Source organism: Lactuca virosa, chromosome 4 (genome assembly GCF_052849685.1).
Source record: "Lactuca virosa cultivar CGN04683 chromosome 4, Lactuca_virosa_CGN04683_v6, whole genome shotgun sequence".
Taxonomy (NCBI): domain Eukaryota; kingdom Viridiplantae; phylum Streptophyta; class Magnoliopsida; order Asterales; family Asteraceae; genus Lactuca; species Lactuca virosa.
Genome location: NC_136429.1, coordinates 441171474 through 441178405, shown reverse-complemented (window position 1 = coordinate 441178405; position 6932 = coordinate 441171474). Strand labels below are relative to the sequence as shown.

The following is a 6932-nucleotide window of genomic DNA, read 5'->3' as shown; positions in this document are numbered from 1 at the left end:
GCTAAGAGAGCTCTCCCTAGATGTATGAAGGGTCTTGATAAGACACGAGAAATAGAGTAAAGGAGATACTCTGCGGTTATGAGAAGGTGGGTGATATAGTTGCTGAAGCTGCATGAACAAATGCCATAGAACGAAGAATCACTGCATGAAGAAATATCTCTGTTGTGCCGAGAATACCAAAAATATCCAAACTGTGGTGCCGGAACTCTCGTAATGGTCTTCAATAGAAAATAAAGTCCATATGCTCAAGATACATGATTCGTCAACCGAAGATCAAGAGCGCCAAGTCATAATATCCCATAAAGTGAAGAATGTGAAACATCACAAAGAATAGTATGAAGTCCGACTGCGGTATAGAGTAATCTTCCAAAATAATCGGTACGAAATGAACCAATGTGACAATCCAAGGTTCGATTGTGGCAAAAATTGGTGTTAAAAAAAATAATTGGTGTAAAAAAATTGGTTTTAATAAATAAATTGGCTAAAAAAAATAAAAAAATTGGTGTTAAAAATAATATTAGCTGAATAAAAAATAACTGGCGTTAAAAATAAATGTTGTTAAAAAAAATTTTAACTAATAAATAAATAAATAAAAGGCTGAAAAAAAATGAACTTAAAAAAAATAAGAAGGCAAAAAAAGGGGAGGGCTGATGAGAGGGGAGGAGGAAAGGAGGGGGGAGGAGGAAGAAGGAGGCTGGAAGGAGGAAGACGGAGGAGGAGAAGGGAGAATCCAAAGTTAAGAGGGAGGATGCGGGTCTAGGAGGACTGCGGGTGGAGGAAGGTTGCGGTGGGAGTAGATTGCGGATGGAAGGGTTGGGTGCGGATGGTGGGGTGGGTTCGGATGAGAGAGGGGAGGTGGATCTGATGTGTTGGCTGCAGGGTGCTAGCTACCGAGGAGGCGAAGGGTAGGCTGTGGTAGCAGCGAAGTTGGGTGACTGCGGATGCGAGTTGCGGTCCGAGAGGAAGAGTGCGAGTACCTGCGGTCCGAAGCTGCTGATCCGAGACTGTGGTCAGAGGGCTAAGAAGGCTGCGGGCTTCTCGGTTAGGCTAAGAGGTTGCAGACCAAGGCTTGGCTGAGAGGCTGCGGACCAAGGCCCGAGAGGGGCTGCAGGGAGGCTTCTTAGGAGGCTCTGGTAGGCAGTTTTTGGCCGTGGTTCGGGGGTCCGAGAAGGGCTGAACAGGTGACGAAAAATGCTATTTTTTCATGAAAAATGGTACCGCAAAGGCCATTTTTCATATTTTAATAAGGAAATCTTTTATAAAGCATTTTAAGTCAACAAGTGGCCTTAGGAAGGCAAAAAGAAGAGTGTACAGGTGGGTTTTTAGGGACAAAAGGTGATGGGATTTTTCATATTCACATGGTTTTGTCTTTTTGAGGGAGTAAATAGCGGAGTACTCTTTACCCAAAAGAGTAACAAGGACAAGATGCTTTATACAAACATATTACGTCCATTTTTTCTTCACATTAAAGACCCACAGCAAGAATAAAGAGGAATAAAAGTCTTCATACCTCAAGAAGATTCATAAGCTTCTGGGTAGAATAAACTACACTATCTTCAAGAAAATAAGCCCATTATTTTGTGTCTTTTCTTCCAAGATTAAAAGAACTCCCTGGAACAATTTCTTCAACAGTTTGAGACCATAAAAATAATTTCTTCTCCCATTTTTTTCATTTCTTCAACAGAAAAATACTAAGAACACCAAGAACATAAATTTCCAGCAGTGAATTTGAGTGAGCAGCAGCAACATAATTATTCTACTAAGTAAGAATCACCCCAGAAAAATAGAAAACTCATCAGAAATTTCCGGTTTGAACCCGAAAATTCTTGCAAAAACACGAAAAACTTCAAGATAATCACCGAACGGGAGTCGTTCCCTTGAACTAGTCGCTTGAACCTTCAAGGTATGGCTGTGATAACAATTGTAGGAACCCATTTTTATATGAACGGTGGATGCGGAAGAAAAATATCTAGAAATTTATCGTGTATCAAAATATAAAGATATGAAGAACATGATGAGAATTCTTAGAAGATGAGAAAGAAAGAGAGATAAAATATTATTTCATGAAGAACATTGGTGGGAGAGAGAAACTCTCCCTGGATGGGAGAAATCCCACCACTTTCTCTCTCTAAGATTACATTGTGAGAAAAGGTGCATAATAAGAAATGACCATCTCTCCCTTTATATATGAGGGAGAGACAAATACACCAACAATACAATAAAGGGAAAAATACAACCTAACTATCACTCATTATTTGTAGAGCATTTTCATGCTCCAACAACATGCATTGCGTATCATAAAAGCCACAAGTGACACACAAATGTGTGTCAAGGAAGGCCCTGTCATAAAGGAAGACGACACGCATTTGCGTGTCGTAACCTTACGGCGCACATTTACGACGCTCCCTTACGACACGCAATGTGTGTCAAGGAAGGCTCTGTCATAAAGAAGACGACACACATTTGCGTGTCGTAACCTTACAACATGCAATGTGTATCATTAAATCCTCCGTTATAAATGAAGATGACACACTTTTGCATGTCATAAACTTAGTAACTATTTACGATACGTATTCACAATGTGCATTTTAGGCATAATAAACAAACAAATTTACATACCAAACATTCAATTTCATATAAATGTCAAAAAAGTACCAAAAACATTATATTACATTACATCTCAAAAGAGGATGATACCTAACATTCACACAGTTAACAAAAAACACCATGCACCACATGTCAGAAGATGATGCGCTACCTAACATTTCATTGTTAACAAAAATATTGTTTATGGATACAAAAAATCACCGATAAATGAAGCTTATAACAAAAGTTGACCATTCTTCACGGATTTTATCAATATCATCATTTGTGTATTCAACTGTGGCACCCCCAACCGGATAAAAGAAATTACATATAATGTTTCACTTATAAAAATGATCATTTCTTTAACAGTGAGTGCTATATTCAACAAATAAACATAAAATCTAAATTTCCATTTCTTATTAAATCATTGTACTTTCAAATAAATGAAAGTACATTGCTATTTCTTGCATATAACTTAATATTTCAATTATAATTGTTAGAGTAGGATGCTATATTCAACAAATAGCCATAATATTATATTATCAAGTGGTAATTACAGGAGAAAATATGATTCTGAATCTCTGACCACCAATGCAGGTCTCATCTGTTCCAAAAACTGTGGTATAACCAAGAGACCAATCATCTGTATGCCATAAATCATAAAACAAAGTCAATATTAAGGGAATTTTCGATAATATGTAAATGTAAAAGGTTGTAACTTGTAACCTTTTCTAATGTGGTTTATGGTATTTTCATGAGCCAAAAGACAAGCATCAAGATTGATCTTCTGAACAGTAGAAGCCCTGAAAGGAAACATCAAATTGTTCATCATTCATCAAAAGCAACATAATTTATAAATTATAAATTATAATTCCCAAGCTTAGTGAGTTAAACTAAGGGAAATGAAATATAGATTTATTTTCAATTTCATTCCTCAATATTTTTTTTAGAATGGAATTAGATTCTACGATCAAATTTAAATAAGGACCAAAAAACAATAACTATTTGAAACATAATCTGTGTATTAAAGATTACCAAGACAAATCATATCAAAAAACATATCCATGCCGACAGACACTTTAACAAAAAAAGCTCCATCCAATATTTTGGTTCTCAAAAAAACATTCAAAAAGTTGTTCAGACAGACTATACTAACTATAACTTACCAAACACCCTTCTCCCTCAAGCCTTCATGTGGTTATAGAACTTGAGCTTCTCCTTTGTAGTCTGGAAACGACCATGTCCAAATTTGGAAGAAGTATCAATGAACTTGAGCTTAATCTCCTCAAGTGCCAACCTGGACGTCTGTGCCAACAAGGATTGACAAAGTGTCACCACCATCTTCTTGGGGCCCACACAACAACCTTTGATCAACAAATAGTCATCCTTCACCACTCCATAGTGTGGGAACCCACCCATTGGAGTTATATCCTTCTCAGTCCTATAAAAATCATCAACACAACATTAACTACACATACAGTCCCTAAGCGTAACATTTATTTACATTTTTAGTCCTCAAAAAAACAAACTTTTCAAACTCAGTAAGAGTAGTATGTGACTCTTGTCCAGTTTTCCCAAGTTTGTAAATCTTCTTGTTCATTTCAGTACGATGATGGTACCTCTATGAGTCTTACGTAACAGCCTAGTCACAACACCTTCGTAACCTTTACCCTTTGTTACTCCAATTATATCAATTATTTAATCCTTTTGGAAAACAACATCAATTGGGATTTGCTTTTCGAAAAATCCATAAGCAAAATCCACCTTTTGAGCAATTGGTCCTCCATTTACTTGAATCTCCATAATATGTGCCTTCTTTTTCATCAACCCCTTCATTTTCACGATCTGGGTGTGAGCCAAGACCCTGATGACAGTCTGTATTTCTTCATTTTCTCCAATTGGGACTGAATTTCTTTATCGCCCTCATCACATTCGAATTTCTTTGGGTATTTGGCAAATGCTTTCTTCTTGGTTTTGCACCAGTTTTTGTTGAATCTCCTTTTGATGTCTTCACTTAGATGTTGAGCCCAAACAATGTTCAATGAACGAAGGCGACGTGGCGTCTTGACATAGGCTACCACACTAACAACCACCAGTATCTCCTTCTTGTGAAGCTCTGTGAATCAAAAGGAAAATATTTCATCAACTATATCAATCAAGAATCTGAGAAAGTTTCCGACTTTTTTTCACATATTAAAAAGTATGTGGAAATCTGAATAGGGTTACTTGATCCAGGCTTCTCAACATCTCTGATAATGTGAGTCATCCCATCCTTGTAGCCCAAGAAAGTTGTTAGCTTGCATGGATTGGTTGGGTCATCCTTGGGGAAAGCCTTCACTGTAATGGATATAAGAAAGAATGAGTGATAAGTAACTAAACTACATGATGAAGCTTATTTCAATGAATTCAAGAAAGATAACTTATTGCCTAATAGAAACATAAGTTGAATATATAGAAAGAAATAATTTCCAACTATGAAAGACATTGCATAAAAATAAGAAAGTCTTTGAGATGATAGTGTGACAACCCAAAAATTTTTGTTTTGTCCAGCCAATCAATCGAGATTCAGACTCGTTTCTTCTATCTTTTAGCATTGTTAAGGATCGTTTTATGAGTTCTAAGCCTAGTACAATCAAGTTTTGGGTTGAGGGAAGTGTTAGCCTAGGTTCTTAACTTTGAAATCAAGCCATACACTCCTTCAAGAGGAGTGTACGGTCGTACACATGGGTGTACGGTCGTACACTCAATGTGGCCGTACACCACCCCCCATATATAAGCAACTCCTTCATTTCTTATTCATTTCTCCAACTTCCAAGTCAAGAACTCGAGTTCTCTCTCAACTATCATCAAACTTTCACCTAGATCTTCAAAGAAAGTAAGCATTCCTTCCATTGTTAGTTGATTCCTTGCATTAGCTAGTAAATATCCATGATTCAAAGCCTTTAAACATCTTCAAACTCATGAACATCAAGGGTGTGCGGCCGTACACTCTATCTATGGCCGTACACCATTGTTAAGTCCATTATCTAAGGCCTTAAACACTTGCTTCACTTGGTACCCCTTATAACTCTTGAACCCTTGAACCCCTTTGATTTAAGACCCAAAAATGCATCCATCTTAGAGCATTGTTTATAGTGAACTAAGTATATCAACCTATAAAAGATATACAACTATAAATACAATGGGGTCGTAGTGCTCTGGATAATAATATATTTTAAGAATATAACAATACCTTATAAAAGTATACATACGTGCTTATACATATATACATACTAGAAGAAGTATCACGGGAAGAACAAAACAGAAGTATTTAAAGGTTGAACATTGCGGTCAAACCTGGACAGTTATGTAATCATATCTAGGATCAGTATAGCCTGATCAACTATATTCATTCGAGATGTGACCGACATGTGTTTGGGAGTGATGTGGTGTTGCAACAGTCTTAAAACTTACCTAACTCTATTCAAGGGATTTGTAGATCAGTATATACAGTTAGAATACTATGGGAGTATTGTATGATACTACAAGACAACAACAAGTTTAAAACATACCAAGTACATTATAATAAAATACTATAGGAGTACTTTAGGCACTATATAAATAACTTATGTGATAATTTAAAGACCCTTCTGGTAGGTCTATGATTCCGGAGTGTATACTTCCAAGGTTTGATATAATTGAGATTTTATAGACTTAGAATTTGTGATCTATGCACTACCTGTTCCTTGTTTGGTTGTGGTTTTGGAGTAGGATCACTTAATCGAAGGACTATTTAATCTTAAATTATATACAACTTGTATACATTGCGCAATTATAGGAGGACCCAGTAAGGATCACCCCATAATGTATCACCTAAATCTGATAGATTCTTTAGAAACTTCCATTCTCGTACGACGAACCCAGATAGATGTAACCACTTCCTCATAGCGATCAGCAGACGAGTCAAGGAGGAACAAGAGCAGGTTCATGAGAAGTTTTCAGAGAAGTGATCAGCCAGAGAAACTAAAAACGTCTTATGCGTCACACTAATAAATAATTACCTTATTTGAATTAGTGAGCTAGTAATTTCACTACTCACACTATGTGTTAGAATCATTTCTTTTCATCCAACCGGTATCAGTTGTTCAATTCAGAGAGATTCATTCGAGGATAGCCACTTCTGATTCATAAAGTTTATGTTATATAGACTTCCTTTATGAATTGTTTCCAGAACCCTATGAAAGTCAGAACCAGATACATTCATAACTAGGATAACTTAGTCTTTCAGCTTTCGGCTCATATCCACTGCTATAGACTTATTTCCATCTCATCTTTGTATTCTTTTTAGCAAAGATGCCTCCTCGTAG

At 36.6% G+C, this 6932-nt stretch overlaps 1 pseudogene across 1 annotated transcript; it reads right to left on the bottom strand.

Annotated features, from left to right (window-relative positions):
• Window positions 1-3762: 3762 nt before the first annotated feature.
• Window positions 3763-5478, bottom strand: LOC145106682 (large ribosomal subunit protein uL3-like; annotated as a pseudogene). Its single transcript, XR_013707630.1, has 4 exons — window positions 5445-5478; window positions 4813-4923; window positions 4116-4702; window positions 3763-4027 (listed from the first exon to the last, which is right to left on the bottom strand). The product of XR_013707630.1 is annotated as a large ribosomal subunit protein uL3-like (transcript).
• Window positions 5479-6932: the final 1454 nt, after the last annotated feature.